Source organism: Peromyscus maniculatus, chromosome 5 (genome assembly GCF_049852395.1).
Source record: "Peromyscus maniculatus bairdii isolate BWxNUB_F1_BW_parent chromosome 5, HU_Pman_BW_mat_3.1, whole genome shotgun sequence".
Classification (NCBI taxonomy): Eukaryota; Metazoa; Chordata; class Mammalia; order Rodentia; family Cricetidae; genus Peromyscus; species Peromyscus maniculatus.
Window position 1 is genome coordinate 137687420 of NC_134856.1, and position 20191 is coordinate 137707610.

The 20191-nt window shown below is 42.2% G+C and overlaps 1 protein-coding gene across 4 annotated transcripts in view; it reads left to right on the forward strand.

Moving 5' to 3' along the window:
* The first annotated feature begins 2703 nt into the window (after nucleotides 1-2703).
* Nucleotides 2704-20191, forward strand: part of Smad5 (SMAD family member 5) — a 41578-nt gene continuing 24090 nt past the window's right edge. The window contains exons 1-2 of one of the 4 annotated variants that reach the window (XM_076573435.1): nucleotides 2704-2835; nucleotides 8686-8861. The gene's annotated coding sequence lies outside the window, so the exon portion shown is untranslated. Of the gene's footprint in view, nucleotides 2836-3807; nucleotides 3862-8685; nucleotides 8862-20191 lie in introns of those variants that run through there. The other 3 variants (XM_076573436.1, XM_076573437.1, XM_076573438.1) reach the window with 3 other exon arrangements.

Sequence of the window (20191 nt, forward strand, 5' to 3'; positions counted from 1 at the left end):
CTTGTGATGATGTCACTCACGGATGCTCCTGTTGGGTGACATCTCTAAACACCGAGTTCTTCTTGTTCCACTTGGTGTGTAGGTGTTATTAGTGACACTCTTCTGAGTTACAGCAAAATGTGGACTTGAAGCATTTATTAATGATTTCCAACCAAAACCCATCTTGCCTTAATTATTTTATACTTTAAAATAAAACTTAAGAAAATATGATCCATGTGTTTCCCCATTTTTCCTGAAAATTGCTTATTTCTTGGGTCTGGAAAAATTGAAGGTGGGAGTAGACATTGATAAAGCCTTTAGGCTAATTCTATTTATCAAATAACTAATTTCATCAGTTATTGAAAAGAATTGGGAAAAAGGCCCAATTTCTTCCTAAAATGAACTTAAATCAAACACAAACCATTTGGGGTTGAGATTTCTTGCCTCCACACTTTAACACTGAGGCTGGGTCATTCTTAGCAGAAGGAGGGCATGCTAAACATTTAGGGCACTTCTATCACCTCCGGCCTCTACCTGCTGGGTTCCCATGGCCGTTCTGCCTGGGACAACAGAGAAAGTCTTCAAATGGTCAAGTGTTTCCTAAGGGGACAGTCATTCCTGGTTGGCAACTGCAGGCCTTAATGATTCTGAAATAGAGTTGTCTCCCAGTAAAGAAAAATCAAGCACTGAAGCTAGTGTCAGGTGACCTTGATCAGGTGACTGTCTGAACTCAAAAACCAGTTTTTTACGAGTCTTGATGTCCCACTGCATATATCGATCTGTTCAGATCACCTTGTCCTACATTTGTTCTTAGATCCAGTTGATTACCCAAAGCAAGACTTCCTTTTGCCTCTGGCAAGCCTGGCATCTTGATTACTTGGGTGGCTAGTGGGCCCTCTGATTTCTACACCCTGTGAAGTTTAGGTTATTTCTCTGTTCTCTGGAAGAGTTCTACTGGCTGCTACAGTCTCCACTCCTCCTTTCTGTGTTATTTATTATCTCTTGCAACAGAAGGCCTAGCCTGAGTGCACACAGTCAGCTGGAAACCTGGAGTCTAGTTGATTTGATCACTATGCAGATACACAGCTGAGGAGGTGAAACTGTTGATTTTAGGGTCATAAAGTGATTCGGGAAAGGACTCCAAGCCTCACAAATTGTCCTTACAAATATGCACATGTTTGTTTGTGGAAGGATTTTTACTAGCTGTTTGAAGTGAGGAGCGTTGCTGGCACACTCAATATTCAATGAGGTCCTCTGCAAACATCAGTTCTGAAAAAAGGGCATTCTCTTGGTATGGTTATAGGTACGTCTGAGAATTGTAAATCCATGTCAGGCTCCAGAATTCATGCCTTCCAAGGGCTGGAAACGTTAAAATTAACAACAAAGAATCTGTAAGCATGACAGAGAGTCAGTGCACATGGAGTCCTCATTCACGAAGTTTATGATGTAGTAAAGAAGTTTAAGATGGAGACCCAAGATTACAAACTGACGGCCAGCAGGCTAAATTGGGAACATGGGCTTGTTTTGTTTGGCTTGTACCAGGGTGAATCTTCTCAACGTCAAAGAAGAGGGGGAGGGGAGCCCAGGAAAGGGACAAAGAGGCTGATTGGATAAATGTGCGATTTCCTTTTTGTATAAAAAGACAAATTTCCAACCTTCTTTGCAAAGCCAGAAGATCTGGAAATACTGGTCCTTTATTCCCACACCTCTGCCTGCTGATGGCTGGCTAGAGTCAACAGCAGTTACCCTCCGTAGTGTAGGAGTCAATCGATGTTCTCTGGTTCCCCAGCTCCGACCCACTTCGCTTCTATCACATTTGAGATGGCTGCTTCAATGCAGCAGAAACACAGCATTTATTTCTTCCACATGGAAACAAGCCGTTGGAGCTTGGGACAGCACAGAATCTGCTGCCCTGTTTGTATGTCAAGCGAGGTGACTCCGGCTCAGGCCAGAGAAGGGGCAGTGAAGGTGATGAGAAATAGTCAGATTTAGGGTACACAGAAATTTGAACCTTAATGGTATTGGAGCATGGGATTAATTGGAAAAGCTTAAAAATAGTTCCAATTTATTTAACAAGAAAACGGTACAATCAATTTTGAACACTTTAAAAAATGAGCAGAATTATTTAAAAGCTTTCCCTTGCTGTACAAATCGGGCGCCCTAGTACAGATATCGTATTTCTGGGAATGCTGACCCTCTGGTGAATTAGGAGGGAAAGAAGCCAGACAGCCCGATGACTAAGGCTAGCTGTGAACAGTCTGTGCACCTCCACACCTCTACTCGCTAAAGCTTGAGCGCCCCGAGACACTCCCTGCTTTCAGATGTGGGGCAGTGTCCCTCAAACAGCGGGGATTTTGTCCCGAGAAACGGGCAGTCTTCCTGAACCCTGGGTTAGCACTGTCTCTATCCGCAGAGGCTTTTTCCTCTGGGCGCGATGTTAGGGCTGCAGCCAGTAAGCCTTATGATATTTAGGATTTATATTACAAGTCAATGAAAGAGGCGAAGTTGTAGCTGAAGATACATTTTAACGCGCTGTATAGGTTAGAAAGGTCCCCAGTTATCCACAGCGAGGATAATTGTTCTGTTACAAGGCGGGTTAGTTTCGTTAGCGCGGTGCCTGGAGCCCAGGGCCACGCTCAGGCCTGCCTCGGACTGGGGAAGCCTGGCCACGGCCACCCCCGACGCGCATGCGCGGGCCGCCGCGGCCCTCCGCCCCCCCCCCTCCCCCTCGTCATCCGGGTCCCGGGCGAGCGGGCGCCGTGCGCTTGTCCCGCGGCCGAGCTGCTAATAAAGTTGCGGCGCGTGCACAGCGCGGCGACGGCGTGAGGAGAGCGCGCCCGGACGGACGGCGGGGAGGTGAGTGAGGGGCCCCCGGGGCTGGCGCTCGGCACCGGGCAGAGGGACGCGCGCGGCGGAAGCGGCCCGCGGTCGGGCGGAGGCCTAGCGGGTCCCCGCGCGGGACCTGACGGGACGGGGGCGCCGCGCGGCGGGGGAGGCCTGGGTGCCGAGGAGGCCCCGCTCCCTGCGCGGTCCGGACGAGGCCCCTGACACCTCGGCGCGCCCCCGACGTCCCGGCCGGCCTAGGCAGAGCCCGCGGCCCGCCGCCGCCGCTTTGTGTGCCCGAGATAAGGATCCGCGCTTATCGGGGGGAATTAGACTCCGGCCCGCGGCGACCCGCCCCTGCGCCCGGCTGCCGCCCCTGCGCCCGCCCGCCACCGCCGCCGCCCCCCGCCGCTCGCTCGGCACGCTGGGGGACGTTGCAGAGCGTCTAGCGCCTCGCTCAAGTTTGTGTGAGGAACTGAAGCAGCTTTTGTCTTTCGTCCGGTCCCGGTGGTTCCCCAAGTGCACCCCCCCCCCCGGCCTGTCTCCTCGCTTTGCTGAGACTCTTGCTGTACCCGCGTTGGGAGCCCGAGCTTTGAAAACTCCCCGGTGGCGCCCGTCTTTAGGTCGGAGCATGCTCAGTAGCCGGGACATTTTGGTTGCAGAAAGAGCTGGCGAGGATAGTCGAGGTATTTGGAGGCGTGCCAGCTCTCCGAAGCGTGTGTCCGGACTCCGGTTTTGATGGCACCGGCGAAGGGAACCCAGGCCAACCTGGAAGCCAGGAATGGCCGAACACTCTAGGCCAGATCTTTATCTTGATTGTAAAGACAATGTTTCCTGAGCAGCTGGAGGTGGGGGGCGTATTCCTGGCTGCTTTCGCGTTTAGATGGGTGTGGTGCTAAGTATATCTTGTTTATCTTTCTGTGGAAAAAGTTTTGAAGTCTGGTGGAGTTTGTCACATCATGGCTGTTGCCTAGCGCTATCAAGTGTGTTCCTACCTAGCAACAGAGACTGGGATCAGTGGACTCGGTTGGTTGGCTTTACAGGAGCTGAGAGAAAAGGGTACACGTGATTTTCTTTTCTTTCTGACAGGGTCTTTCAGTGCAGATCTTGAACTCTGGCCAATCCTCCTGCCTCAGCCTTCCAAGTGCTGGGATTACAGTGGCGAGCCATCACCAGTCTGGCTGTTTTTCTTTTTTTAAACAAAGAGTGCTTGGATCTCCTTAGTGTATGAGAGTTACCATCAGCCAGTTAGCTTTTAATTTTAACTTGAAGTTGAAAACCTAGTAAGTTTAGTAACACTCAGAGTAGATTAATTTCTGGTAAATGCCAGCCCATAGTGCCTGTTGTTTGGAGCAAACAGGACAGTTTCACACTCAACTGCTCTGTCATGAGATTATGTTTCAGATTTTATAAAGAAAGAGTTAGTGGGTCAGTAGTAACAAATTATATTCTTTCTTTTACCCATTTGGTAACATTTTTTCCCTCTAAAATGAACCCTGAAATGATAAGAATTTAATACAACTCAGAAGAAACTATTTATCAAAATACAACCTTTATAAAGTTTGTATATTTTGCTCAGATTTTTTTTTTTTTTTTTGCAGCGAGGCATGCTGGCTCACACCTTTAATCCATCCCAGTACTTGGGAGGCACTGGAAGGCAGAGGCTGGTAGATCAGTGTGAGTTCTAGGCCAGCCAGGGGCTACATAGTGAGGCCTTGTGTGAAGACATTTCATTTTGTTTATGATTACTTACACATGATCCTGGTGGTCACCACTTACCACTCAAGATTTACTGTGTCTTTGTTGCAAATGTTATTCATCATTTTGGGTTTTTTTTGTTTGTTTGTTTGTTTTTCGAGACAGGGTTTCTCTGTGTAGTTTTGCGCCTTTCCTAGAACTCACTTGGTAGCCCAGGCTGGCCTCGAACTCATAGAGATCCGCCTGGCTCTGCCTCCCGAGTGCTGGGATTAAAGGCGTGCGCCACTACCGCCCGGCATTTTGTAACTTTAGTTAGGTCATAGATGAATCTTCTCAACTGACTTCACTCCTTCCTTCCCCAGGCAGGTAGCCCAGGTTGGCCTCAAACTTGCTATGTAGTCCTGAATGACCCTACCTCCCAAATGCTGGGCTCACAGGCCTGCGCCATCTCACCTGGTTGTTTATTTTGGTTGGTTGGCTTGCTCTCTAGCTGACTGGAGCCTCACACACCCTACGGCACCAAACACTCAGATTAAGTTTTCCATGCATCTGTGGGAAGAAGGAAGAAAGCAATGGACTTGGGGGAAAGTAAAATGTTTTTGTCTGTTCTGTACAGATCTGTGCTTAACCTGGTTCACTGAGGTGGGCACCACAGAAATGAGTAGATAGGTGTATGGCCTTTCTCTCCCCTCTGGCAAAGGCAGCCATTAATTGCAGTGTGAGACAGCGGCAGAATGTTGCTAATGAGGTTTGAATCAGATTGTTGTGTGCTGTTGGTTATGTAACATGTTGTGAGAGTGTTATTAAAAGTTGCCTTCAGTAGCAAGGAAGAGAGGCAAGTACATTCTGCTTACTCTCTTCTTGGGCTTTAATTCCTGGCTGAACCTGAAGGCACATTAGTCTACAGCTGTAATTATACCTGGGCAGCCTGTTTCCTGTTTTCATGATGGACCCAAACAGAATGATTTGCAGTGATGAGCTCTCGTCCATTGTGTTAAACAGAGGCAGCATGTTTTCCCTACTGAAAACAGATTGGCAGCTCAGTTGAACAAATTCCATTTTAGTGTTTTGAAGATAAGGCAAAAAATTATGGTGTTTCATTTCTTAGTAACTTGTATCAAAATTAAATATAAATATCACTTTCATATGTACTTTGTTGTACAAGTTAATTTACAATGACTTGTGTAGTGTGAATCAAGAAAGCTCTCTTTTGTTGTTGTTTATAACTTATCAGCGTTTATTATTACCAGATTTATATGTTGGTTGGACAGTGAGACCCACACCAAGGCTAATTTTAGAGGTTTCATTTCCCTGGTTTATTCATCTCCACATTGTATTTATTTCTGTTCTATGTTCTTACCTGTTAGTGCTTTGTATTAAGAACATGGTATTTCTTCAGGTGGTGTAGGCACCTTAGGCCCTGTGGTTTGTCAGCATGCCTTCAAGAGGTCAGATATTGGAGAAGATTCCCTTCTTGTAATGGACAGTAGTAGCCTGAGGAATGATTCTTATCTTCACTAGGTGTCATTCTGGAGGAAAACGGAGAAAGTAGGATACAAAAAAACTGTCCTTTTTCACCAGAAAAGATGATACAGGCTTTTCCCCTCAAGTGCCTTGTACACCTTGTTTTTCCCCTTCTGAACTTAGTAGAATATTAGCATTTGGAATTATCAGGGCTGGGTCATCTAACTTATTGCCACTACCATATATCTTTTATCTCCAACCAAAACTTGAATTTAGTATGTATGTTTACTAAATGGAACATGAACATTTAGAAGTCTTTCAGAATAATTGTTAAAAACTAGATTGTTAGAATTTTATTTTATTGATTTTTTTTTTTTTTTTTTTTGAGTCAGAACCTCACGATGTACTCTGGCTGAGTCTCTCACTATGTAGTTTTGTCCAAGGACTCACTGTGTAGAGCAGGCTAGTCTTGAACTCACAGAGATCCATCTGCTTTTACCTCCTAAGTGCTGGGATTAAAGGTGTGTGCCACTGGCTAATTTCAAATCTCATAGGTCACATATTTTAAGTTTTTATTGTTTCATTACTTGGGAAGATGTACTCATAGAACAATAATACTTTTTATAATTAATTAGTTCCGGGCTCTTTGTGTAGCTTTGATAGATGTGTGAGTATGTATGCCTACACACATACACAAACACACTTTTTTCCACACCCAGGTTGGAGGTTTTGGTTCAATTTTACGAGAAGTATTTTCAGTAGCTTGCTTTTCTCCCTGGCTTTAATTACTGTGTCTTAATTTTGTTGAGTTTTTTTTTTTTTTTTTTTTTTTTTTTAAAGAAAATTCCTTATTAAGACAGTTCTCTTATGTGATCCTATAATTTTACTTCACTAGTTATTATTGTTTCTGTGCGTTTTGTAAATAGGTTTTGTTCTGAATCCTTGGTGACCACAGTTTTTGCCTGTATGTATCTGTGTTTTCTAGTTTGGCATTTTATGGAGATATTTTGATCTCTTGTGAGCTTTTTAACTGGAGCTTTTCCTTCTGATTTCCTAAGTGCTGCTTTGTTACACTGAACATAATGAAAACAGTAACAGCCCCAAACATCAAGTGTCCTTTGCACCTTCTCAGAACATGCTTCAGGAGGAGGCTGACCCTGAAAATTTAACTTTGCTCACTGAGAGTATGTGTGTTCACAGGGGTTTTGTTCTTCCTAAAGTACTGGGGGGCACGGCTGCCTTTTTCCTTAGGTGGTAGGCTGCACAACTTGAGGTCTCGTTATCCTGGTTTGTGTTCTTGGGAAGAAGGGACAGTGCAGAAGTCCAAAGCTGGCTGTTATCTCCCCATGTTTACATCTTCCTCTTCTCATAGGTGAGAGTCTGCTTAATTCATTGACTAGTTTAAATGATGGCCAGAACAGAAAAGCTAGCCAGAATTTTTTGTTTTGTTTTCTTCTTTTCTAATAAGTGGGGTACTTGTACTCTAAGGTGCACATGAGGTGCTGGAGGACAGCATAGCAGACATTGGAGTGGACGTGGTAGACATCAGCTAGCTTTCTGTGCTTCAGAGATTGTGAAGAGCAGCAGTGATTTTGTGTAATTCAAAGGAAAGCACTGACATAGACTGGCCAGCGTTATTTCTGGCCTTGTGCCTGCAAGCCTGTACAAGCACAGTCTCCTTCTTCTGGTGGCAAGGCAAGGAATCTTGCAGGATCTAGATCATCAGGCTCTGCTTAATTAAAGGACTCAGAGAAGCAGCTGAAGCTTAAAGAGTGATTAAAAACTGGGAAACAGAAGTCTGGATGTGGGCGATTCAAAGGAGTGACATCTGGGGGCACAAAGCAAGATAATGCTTTGAAAAGTGTCAGGACCCCATGCTATCACTCACCTCCGAGAGCTTTTCAGAACTTTGGATGTCCTTTTTAAATTTAATTTTTATGTGTATTGGTGGTGAGCTGCTGTGGGTACTGGGGATTGAACCTGGGTCCTCTGCAAGTGCTGAGCCACCTCTCCAGCTCATCTTGATGTTTTTTTGAAATTGGGAGTCATAGGGGAAATGGTGATTTTTTTTTTTTTCAGCCTTTCTCTAGGAAAACAGTTTGAATGACCTTTCCTTTTAGATGTTCCTTAAAGAACTGGATTTCTGAAACTGTAGAGGAGCTGTGGGTACCTGCTTTCTGTTTTGACTTTTCTGCCAGCAATCATAGCTGTAGCCTCAAGTTCTGAAGTAACCGTATAGCTGGCTTTATTCCCTAGGCAGTGGTGGTGGGTGTTTGTCCCTTGTGACCCTTGGTAGCTACTATTTATGTTAGAACCAGAGGGTGAGAGATTTTTAAAGCTTCATTCTGACTAACCTAGAAAATGAACTCGGGTGTGTATTTGCAGGTGGCTTGCTTCTAGTTAACCAGATTGAACTTCTTGGTTCCCAAACTTGCTACCTAACCTGGGATTCCTATTAGAAATGTGGGAAGGTTTTGTTTTGTTTTTGAGACAGGGTCTCACTATGTGGCCCTGGCTGCATGGAGCTCATTGTGTAGACCAAGCTGGCCTCAAGCTCACAAGGATCACTCTGCTTTTTGAGTGCTGGGATTAAAGGCGTGGGCAACCACATCTGGCCATTTTTCTTTTTTAACATTCTCTCTCTCTCTCTCCCCCTCTCCCCCTCTCTCCCTCCCTCTCTCTCTTTCTCTCTTGTGTGTGTGTTTGTGTGCATGACTGTAGGTGCCTGTTGAGGAGACAGAAGAAGCCGTCATATCTTCTGGAGCTGGAATAATTACAGGTGTTTGTGAACCATCTGATGTGGGTGTTAGGATCTTCGGCAAGAACAATATGCTTCTTTAACCTTTGAGCCATCTCTCCTGCCCCAAGATGCCTACAAAGAATTTTGGGAAAGAATGGTATTGTAATGCTGCTTTTCATAAGAGAATTCATACATATGGAAAATGTCTGTGTATTTAAGGAATGTAGGAAAGCTTTGTTAAACCTCATTTGACATCTGAATATACATGTAGGGTGAGTAACTCTGATTGTAAAGAATACAGGAAAGTTTTGTCACAGAATGAACCATCATTTCACATCTGTAAACTACAGTTAAAGGAGTCTGTGAAAAGGAGTTGCATAGAAAACCTTGAAGTAGAAGTCAGGCTTTGCTCTGCATTGGAAGCATAAACTACTTGTGAGACACTGTATACAGCTAATGTGTTAGCAAGGAATAGTAACACATGCTTTCATTCCCAACCCATTCCCAATCCTTGGTGATACATGTTCTCTGAGACCGTTGAAGGCTAGCCTGACAGCACAGTTACCTATCAAGAAAACCAAAAGCAATTCTACTTGACATACACCTTATGTAACATGAACTCAAGTCTATGTGAAACCTTCAGCTGAAGTTGAAACTCAAATGGCATAAAAAACCCAGTAAGGTCGAGAGGCATGCTGACTTTCTCTTCAAAGATGAATCAAGAAAGTCTGTAAATGCAAGGGTTATGGAAAAGGCATTCAGCCACACTCCCATATCAGCAGGCATCAAATCACTTACGAAAATGAGAACCTAGCTGTTAAAAGTTGTTCTTGGGATGTGGCTTTATGCTTATGAAACTTGTCTTATATGTGTATGTTTGTGATGGTGAGTTGTGGTTCATTATGGAACAGTGGTTTGCATGGGATGATGTTGCTAAGAGTTTACTTTGCCTGCCAGCTTTGGGGAAATTTGAATTGTTTTGCTTGCCGTTTATCTTGGGTTGAAGCAGTAAGAGATGTTGGAGCAAAGAGTCAAGGAGCTGCTATTTCCAGTACTTTAGAAGTCCGAGCATGAACTCTGTGTATCTGTCTGGGGAGGGTGTTGGAGAGTGTTTTCTGTGTTGGTCAAGATGAGGAAAGAGCCGAACCCTTGAGTACTAATTTATGTCAATATGACTTCAAATGATATTGAAGTCTTTGAATCTAAGCAACATTTTATTCATACATTTAATACGTGTACTATTAAAGTCCTGATCTTTGTTTAGACTGCTTATCAGCCTTTCCCAAGTCAGTTGATGACAAACCCCATTCTTCAGTTGCTCAGGCTGACACCTTGGAGTCATTATTGACTCCTGTTCTCACACAGCTCATATCTCTCCATCAGGGATTCTGTTGTATCTCTGTCTGCTTCTCACCACACCAGTACTGTCACCCTGGTGGTAGTTGCCAGTTCCTCTCACTTAGATTACTTCAACTCTCAACACACTAGCCAGAGTCTGTTGTGTTTTTGTTTGTTGTTTGTTTTTTGTTTTTGAGACAGGGTCTCACTGTGTAGACAGAACTCTAGCTGGTCTGGAATTTGTTATGTAGACCAGGCTGGCCTTGCATGCAAGGAGGTCCACCTGCTTTTGCCTCCTGAGTGCTGGGATCAAAAGTGTGGTCCACTATGCCGGGCACTAGAATAATTCTCAGTAATATAAATCAGCTATTGTGCCTCCTCAGCTCTCTAAATCAGTCCGTATTTGATCCACAGTAGAAACTGAATCTCTTATTGCCACAATGGCTGGTCTGCCTTTCTTCCCTCTTTGACCCCAATCCGACCTTCTTTCCTGTTCACTTTATTCCCAGGTTATACTGCGTTCCTTGAGTGCGCCCCCTTCCCCTTAGGATCTTTGCATTGCCTTATAATATTTTCCCCTTGTTTCCTTACAGTTTTGGTTCATTTGGTCCTTCTCAATGAGGCCCAGCCCAGTCATCTTACTGGAAACAGTATCTCTTTTCACACTTCCCATTAACCCATCTCTGTCTCACCTCCCCCACAATCTGATCCCCCCCCCCCCTTCATAGCAGTTTTGGATTTTTGATACAGGGTCTTGTTTTGTTATGTATCCCTGGCTGGCCTGGAACTTGCTATGTAGATTTGACCAACTTTGAATTTCTGGGCAGTCCTGCTGGGAATATAAGCCTTGCACCATATTCTGCCAGGTGTTGCCTAGCAGACATGTTACTAACTACATTTTGTGTCCTTCCCACCACTGGAATGTAAGTCACAAGAAGACAAGGATTTTTTTTTAATCTTCCTCCTGTCCCCTGAGAGTTCTCTCTGTATCCCTGACTGTCCTGGAACTTGCTCTGTAGACCAGGTTGGCCATGAACTCAGAGATTTGCCTGCCTCTGCCTCCTGAGTGCTGGGATTAAAGGATACCCCCTTCACTTTTATGTTCCCAGCCCCTAATAATGCCTCAATAAATATTGAATTAATTAATGTTTTATTCTTTAGTTTGATAAACTTTGTAGCTAGTAAGTAGTAATTATGAAGTGAATGATTTAACTTACTTATTTTTAAATATTAATTTCATTTTTAATTATCTTCCTTGGGATGATAGCCAAAGCAGAAATCTGAGATAAGAGATGGAATTTAGTGGTTGGTTCTTGAGTAGAATGTAACAGGCAAAAAAGTGCATTTGTAAAATTAGAGAACAAAAGATAGTTAGTTTAGGAAGAAATACACTTTTCAAGAATTGGGATCAGGGATATTATTTCTGGAGTTTTACTGTCTTGGGATGCAGCCCCTCATCTGTAGTAAGGGCACACTGGATTGAGGTGTAACCCCTCATCTGTAGTAAGGGCACACTGGATTGAGGTGTAACCCCTCATCTGTAGTAAGGGCACACTGGAGAGTGCTGTGTGTTTGGTTAGATACTCTTTCTTGGTCCCTCTTTGTTTCTTGATACCTCACATGTATCTTATAATTACACATAAAACATATAGTTTACATATAAACTGGTGTCATTTATGCTAAATTATTCTGAAAGGAGATTCTGGATCACCTGCACTATTAACTTTCATAGTATCTCTGCAAATGACACAGAAAAGGGCACCTTCATTTTCTCCTTCAGCCTTATGTAATGAACAAACTGAATAACCTTGCTCATAGTCCTGGTAATTCCTTAAATGTTGAGTGGTGGCTCATAGATAAGACAATCAGTAAAGGCTTAAAGTGATCCCCGATATCTTCTGAAGCAGGTCTATGTACATGATTTCTATTTTCCTGTTGATTTAGGATACAGTATTAACAGAAATACTTCCCAATCTCGTCTCTTTGATGTTTCTTTAATTAATTTTAGTCTAGAAATTTATGTATCCCTAAATAAATTAGAGGGAATTATTTTGAAATAGGAATATCTTCTGATAATGTAAGTATTCCTAGTGAGGATTTTAATATGGCTGAAGCATATCTGTACTTAGGTTTTAAAAAGTTAGGTTTTTCCCCTTCCTCTCAGAAACACACGTTAATTTAATTAAATTATTTACTTACTTTTTGTGGTGCTTAGTCAGTGATTGAACCCATTGCCTTATACAAATGCTCAGCTATATCTCTAGTCTAGAAATATATTTCTTACTTTTCTTTTTGAAAAAAATGTGCATGTGTGCACATGCACACTTGTCTTGTAGTGTGTATGTGTGTACATGTGTGTGCAAGTGCACATTTATTATTGGATGTGTAGTCCTAAATGAAAACATACTATTTTTTCTCTGAAATATACATTCTCTTGGGACAGATTGGATAGATCAATGTGAATACAGGTATGGAAGTGCTATGAGAGAGATATGGGATACTTTTAAGTCTGATAGGGGAATTTCTTAAGGAGGATAACTTGGAGACTCCTGGAGAAGAGGTGTTCAAAGAGATGTATGTGGGAACTTTTGTAATGTGTCTGTAATGTAATGAATTGTTTTGTAATACATGAATATATAATTTCTCTCTGCCCTTTTTTTTTTCTGTGCCAGAGATCAAACCCAGGGCTACATGCTCCACCACTGTGCTAGACACTAGCCCTGTGGTGGCTTTTAGTTTTAGAAGGCTTTCACTTGGCTGAGGGTCCATTGCATTTCTATGTGAGTGATATTCTGAATTTTGTTCAGTCAGTAGTAGGAGCATTCTAGAGGAATTTCAGGGAATTTAACACTCAGAAGTTTCTGTATCTTACCATCCTTGTTTTGTTCTCCAGCTCGGTGTTCTTTTTTCTAAGAAATGTCAGAAGAGTGGAGCATGCCTTTAATTTAGTCCTAGCCCTTAGGAGGCAGAGGCAGGCAGATCTCTTGAGTTCAAGGCCAGCCTGGTCTACAGAATGAGTTCCAGGACAGCCTGGGCTACACAGAGAAACGCTATCTTGAAAAATGAAAAGAAAAAAAAAAAAAAGAAAAGAAAGAAAGAAATGACAGAAACTGTATTGTGAAGTTATATATATATATCTTCATAAGCCAGAGATAAGTTAAACAGTACCTATTGCAGGTCATGGTTTTACAGTTGGAATAGCACATGTTTCTATCTGCTCAGTCACTGGCTGTCTGTGCTTGCTGGGATTATGCTGAAGTACTCCTGAGACTTCTTGTGGTGGTGTGAATTCTTTGGTCCACATAAGCTCATATATTTGAATGCGTAATCACCAGGGAGTGGCATTATTTGAAAGGATTAGGATTAGACAGTGTGGCTCTGGAGGAAGCATGTCACTGAGGGTAGGCTTTGAGGTTTCAGAAACCTATGCCAAGCCCAGAGACTGACTCTTTTCTTATGGATTAGGAAGATAGCTCTCAGCTATTGCTCCAGCACCATGTCTGTCTACATGCCGTCATGCTGCCTACCATGATGATAATGAACTAAACCTCTGAAACTGTAAGCAAGTCCCAATTAAATGCTTTCTCTTACAATAGTTGCCTTGGTTATAGTATCTCTTCACAGCAGTGGAACAGGCACTAAGAAGTTGGTACCAGGAGTGGGGTATTGCTGTGACAGTCCTGACCATACTGCTTGTTGGTGGAATGTGGACCTTAGGACTGTGGAGTAGGACAGCAGTTGAACACTTTAAGTGGGGTTTAATGGGCCATATACTAGTAGGAGTATGGAAGACATCGGTGCTGAGAGCAATGTAGATCATGACAGCCCAGCTCAAGGGGTTTCAAAGAGAAAGAATATTAGTTAAGTTGCCTAGAGATCATTCTTGTGATATTTTGGCAAAGAATATAGCTGTTTTTTGCCTCTGTCCCAATAAAATGCCTGAGGCTTAATTGAAGTTTTAGATCAATGGCTTTAGTAGAAGAGATTTCAAGACAGCCTAGTATTGACATGTCCTTTGCTTATTAGTAATCATTCTTAAGCAGATCTATAATGAAAAGGAGGAAGCTGGACACTGAAGTACAAAACATACAGTTTGAGGAGAAAAGGGACACCAGAAAGTTTAATGGAGCTAAGTTCAGTGCTCATGGAGATCAAACATTTGAAGAAAAACCTGACGCTAAATGGAATAAAGGGAGTGGTGACCTCAGGGCAAGACTCCACCAGCTAAGCTTCCAACTTGTGAAAAGGAATTAAAGAAAAGCTTCATCAGAGAAGGAAACCACTGAAAACAGAAAGCTGACAAAAATGTATTTAAACTAGGAGCCATGTTCCAGCCCTAGCAGTAGCAGAACTTGGCAGCTTCAGCCACGTGGCTCTGGCTTTAGAGTCAAGGATACAAGAAAGGGGTTATAGAATCTCCCTCCATGGCTAAGGAAAGCTGCTGAAGTCAGACACGTGTCAGTGATGTCCCTGCACAGAGGCCCAGAGAGGCCATTGTGTGAAGCTGTGAAGGTAAAGCCTGGGTTGTGTTGAAGACCCCAAGATGTTGGAGATGCCAGAGCCATGGGGTACCTGCGAAGGAGAGCTGCTAACAGAGTGAAACCAGCCCAAGAGAGAAGTGTGTTTCAGTCAACAAAGCTGAAAGGAGTTGGAGTTTTAAGAGTGTTGACATCAGACTTGAAGACACAGAGTTTGGAGTTTGCCCAGCTGGTGTTTGGTCTTGCTTTGGTCCAGTATTTCCTCATTATGCTCCCTTCCCTGTGTTTTGGAATGGTCATGTATATTTTGTGCCATTGTATGTTAGAAGTATGTGATCTGCATTTGATTTTGATTTTTATGGGGGTTTCAGTTAAGGGATTGCCTTGAGTCTCAGAAGAGACTTTGGACTTTAAAACAGTGTTGGGACTGATAGACTTCTGAAGTTGGACTGAAGCAGTTTTACATTATGACACAGCTATGAGCCTATGGGTGCCAGGGATGGAATTTGGTTATTTGAATAAGAATGGTCCCCATAGGCTCATAGATTTGAGTGCTTAGTCAACAGAGAGTGCACTATTTAAAAGGATTAGGAGGTGTGGCCTTGTTGGAGGAAGTGTGTCATTAGGAGTGGGCTTTGAGTTTTCAAAAGCCCATGCAGGGCCAGAGACTTTCTCTGCCTATAGATCAGGAGGATCTAGTTCTCAGCTACTGCTCCAGCACCATGTCTGCATGCTGCCATCCTCCCCACCATGATGATAATGGACTAAACTTTTGGAATCATAATCAAGTCCCAGTTAAATGCTTCTTTTACAGTAGTTGCCTTGGTCATGGCATCTTTTCACAGTACTAGAAATACAGTGGCTAAGCTACCTGTATATAGTCTTGATGGAAGGACATACTGTAAAGAAAACTTCTCAGTGTAAAAAAAATATGTGATAATTGATGAAACAATCTCAGATACAGATGAAAGATAGCCTTTATTACTTATAACAACCCTTTTCAGATGTACCTGAGGCTAGATAATTCACCGGAGTAAGGCATGTTCAATCACATGTTCTCAAGAATGGAACTTTCAACCCCATTTCCCACACTGCTGGCAGAGGAGAAGAAGCTGAAGGTTAAGTTGGTCTAATGGCCAGCAATGTAGTCATGGTTACAGACATATTTGTTGTCTAGGCTTTTGTTGACTGGCTTCTTTCATTTAGCATTATGTTTTAAAGTTACTCCTGGCATAGAGCTTTTTAAAATTGTTCATTTAACTTTCTTCATACCTATATTCCACTCCAAAAGATAATCCTAAAACTCCGTCCTCTTAGATTGATATATGTAACTAAGTACGAAGGAAGTCAGTGGTGTACCCCATTAGCATTAGACCCTGACAAAGGACTCGAAATGATTGTGCACTGGGTGCATTGTGCACTCTGGTGATGCTGTTAGGTGAGAACTTTGCTGCTTGTAGTCGGCTGCCACAGAAATCCCTACTCAAAACTCAGAGCTCCGAGTCCATCAGCGGTGGTAGCTCTGTCAGCATGCCTCTTCCACAAGGGCAGGTGATTATGGTCAGGCCCGCTGGTGGCAAAGACCAAGCCTGAATTACTGTGTCTTTCAAGGTACAGGCAGCTGCGAGTCTCTAGATGTGCTGTGAACCAAACTGGCGTCCTCTGCAAGAGCAGCAAGTGCTTTTAACTGAGCCATCTCTCCAGCCCCAGCAATTACACTCTTAAAAAAGAAATATTGAGATTCTTGGAATAGCTGTGTTCTTTTTAAAAAGTGCAGAAACTTAACCTTTATGAGTACCAAGATCCTGCTGGTTGCCAACAGGGCCATATTCCATGCCTTCTGACAGATTGACAGCCATGGAGAGAGCCCTGCCACACTGTTTGACCACTCTGACTGATCAGGAAAGTGCTTATTTAGAGTAACAGCACTTCTTGGATTTTCTTTTTTTTTTTTAAGAATTAAATATTCCTTCAGTAGAGCATTTTAAAAATTTATTTTTATTTTATGTGTATTGTTGGTTTGTCTGCATATATCTACGTGAGGGTGTTGAACCCAGATCCTCTGGAAGAGTAGTTAATGCTCTTAACCACTGAACCATCTCTCCAGTCCCCCACTCCTTGGACTTTTTTTTTTTTTTTTTCTGGTTTTTTGAGACATAGTTTCTCTGTAACAGAGCCCTGGCTGTTCTGGAACTCGCTTTATAGACAAGACTGGCTTTGAACTCAGAGAGATCTGCCTCCTGAGTGCTGCAATTAAAGGGATGTGCCATTATGCCTAGTGACATCTTGGTTTTTTATTGTGAAAAGAAAATGTTCAGTTTTGGGGGAAATATTAAATTATAAACATGAATTAATTGTTATGATAAACAGTGAATGAATAGATTTAATTTTCCTCACAGAATAGTTAGCAAAACGTCCTTCAACATGGCATTTACATCATTAGCATTAAGTTGTTTGTCAGAAATATGTGTAACATATGTATCCAGAGTCAGATGTGCTGGCTCATGCCTGTAATCTCAGTGCTCAGGGCAGATGCAGGAGAATCAAGACTCCAGGGCCAGTCTGGGCTACATAGTGAGACCTTGTAAAAAACAAAAACTACAACAACAAAAAAAACATTCTAAATATCTGTATCTTGCATCTTACTGCCATCTTTGTGTGAGTGAGTGTGTGTGTGTGTGTGTGTGTGTGTGTGTGTGTGTCATGTGTCTGTATATATTTCCCACAAGGGTTTCTATTAATCTTTTCATAGTCAAATTATTCTTGAGTCCATTGCAAAGAATATGGTGTTTGCTTGCTTATGACCATAAAAATAGTAGACTCGGAAAGCTCAGTATTCATAGATAATATTGACAGAATGAAAACCATCTATTGGAACCTTTGGCATTTCTTGTGAGCATCTTAGAGGCAAAGGAAACCTCCAATCATGTTGACGTCTATGCTGCTTGCTGTGCTGTGAATGATCACATCTTTAATTTCTGATCTGGGAGATGCTTAGGTCCCTTGTCAGCATACAAAGAGTGAACTTGGACTAACCTGACAGTAAGCAGGACATCGAGTATGTCATGTGATGAAGCATATAGAACCACAGGTATCTGTAGCTTCATATCATTGCCCAGATTAAGATACAATTTCAAGTTCCACAGAGAGCTTGACCCCTGGGACCTGGGGTCTCTAAAGCACTCTGTTAGTTTTGCCTAGTTTTCAATGTCATATAAATGCAATGATATGCGTTTTTCTTCTTTTGTTTTTGTTTTTCGAGACAGCGTTTCTCTGTGTAGTTTTGGAGCTTGTCCTGGAACTCACTCTGTAGACCAGGCTGGCCTTGAACTCACTGAGATCCGCCTGCCTCTGCCTCCCGAGTGCAGGGATTAAAGGCTTGTGCCACCACTGCCCGGCTTTTACTTTATTTTTATATCTGAAGTTCAGTCATATTTTGTGTCTGGAGTGATATATTACATCACTTGAATTCATTTCCATGATTTGGGGCTTTTATATGCTGTGGACATACGCTTGTCTTTTTAGTTCACAATATTCATTTATGTTGGACATATACCTGGAAATAGAATTGTTGGACCACAAGGATAATTGTTTAGCATTAGTGGATGCTGTTAAACATTTTCCTAAGTGGCTGAGTTGCGATATATAAGAATTTCATTTGGTCTGTATTATGAATGTTGAATTCTCCCCTCCGACCTCTTTGACATATTAAGAGCCTTCTGGGCACAGAGCTTGTGGTGGTATAGCTGGGTCAAATGGCAGTTTGATGTTTAATTCTTTGGGAACCTCCATAGTGCTTTCATGTGGCTGTACCACTTCACATTTACGTCTGTAGTGAGCAAGAGTTCTTCCTTACCCAGAGTTTGTTAATGACAGCCATTCTGTCTGAAAAAGATAGAATCTCCAAGTAATTTTAGTTTGTGTTTCCCTGATGGGTAAGGATGTTGAACACTTGATCAAACATTTATTTGCCATTTGTATTTCTTCTTTTGAAATTTGTCTATCATTTCAGCAGCCTACTTTTTTGGTGTTAGTATTTGTAGTTCATTATTCTAGGTATCAGTCCCCAGTTTACTGTGTACTTTCTGAAGAGTTTATCTCCTGTTCTGTAGTCTATCTCTTCACTATGCTGATTGTTACCTTTGCTGTGCAGAGCCTTTTGATTTCACAGTATCCCATTTGTCAGTTCTTGGGAATGTTTCTTGTACTGTTGGAATCATTTCAAAAGAGTCCCCTGCTGTATCTATATCTTGATGAGTTTTATCTATGGTTTCCTCTAGCAGTTTTAGAGTTTCAAGTCTTGCATTAAGATCTTTGATACAGGGGCTGGAGAGATGGCTCAGCAGTTAAGAGCACTGGTTGCTCATTCAGAGGACCTGGGTTCAATTCCCAGCAACCACTTGGAGGCTCACAACTATCTATAAATCCAGTTACAGGGAATCTGACACCTTGACACCAATGCACATAAAGTAAATTCAAATTATTAAAAAATCTTTGATCCATTTTGAACGGATTCTTCTGCATGCTGATATGTAAATTTCCTGTGCCATTTGATGAAGAATCTTTCTATTTTCGTATATATCATTGTTTGGACCTGTGTGGGTTTATTTCTGGGTCTTGTATTCTACCCCATTGGCCTACATGTCTGTGTCCTGCTAGTATCATAGAGATTTAGTTCCTCTGGCTCTGTAGTATCATTTGAGATTTGATTGTTGTGGTACTTCCAGCGTGGCCTTTTCTGCTTAGGGTTGTTATGGTTATTTGGAATCTTTGGCACTCAGTGTGAATTTCAGGATTTTTTTTTTTTTTTATATTTCTGTGAAGAGTATCATTAGAATTTTATGGGGATTATGTTTTATCTGTAGATTTCTTTGGGCGATAGGGCCATTTTTGCAGTATCCTGAGACTATGGCCATGTATTCAGTTTCTTCAGTATCTTTATAGTTGTATTTTTTAGAGATCTTTCACCTCCTTAGTAGATTTATTCCTCATTTTCTTAAAGCTGTTGTGAATGGCTTCTTTCTCGGCAAGTTTGCTATTAATACAAAGAAAAGCTACTGTTGTCTTGGTTGATTTTTGGATTCTGCTACTTTCCTGATGGTTTAGAGCTATAAGATTTTTTCTGGTGGAACATTAATATAGGACCATGTTGTCTGGAAATTGGGACAGTTTGACCTGTTTTTGTTTGTATCCCTTTCATTTCTTTTCTCTTATCTTACTGCTCTAGCTAAGACATTGAACGTTGTATTTAATAGGAGTGTGGAGAGCATGCCCTCTTGTCTTGCTTTCAGCTTCAGAGGAAATGCTCTCAAAATCTCCAGGTTTATAGATGTTGGCTAAAGGCCTGCTGTTTATAGTCTTTATTATGTTGAAGTGTGTTCAGGCGTTGACTCTGCAGGGATGTGGACTGTCAGCGGTCTTTTCTTCATCTCTTGAGATGATGGTGTGATTTTTGTCCTTAAGTCTGTTTGTATACTGTGTTACATTTAACACTTAATGATTTGTGTATGTTGTTGAATCATGCATCCTGTAATGATACTACATGCATTCTTAATGTATTCCTGAATTAGGTTTGCAAGAATTTTATTGAGACTTTTTGTCTAATGTATGGGAATATTGGTCTATATAGTTTTCTTTTTCTTTTAGGCTCTTACTTGGTTTTAGTTTCAGG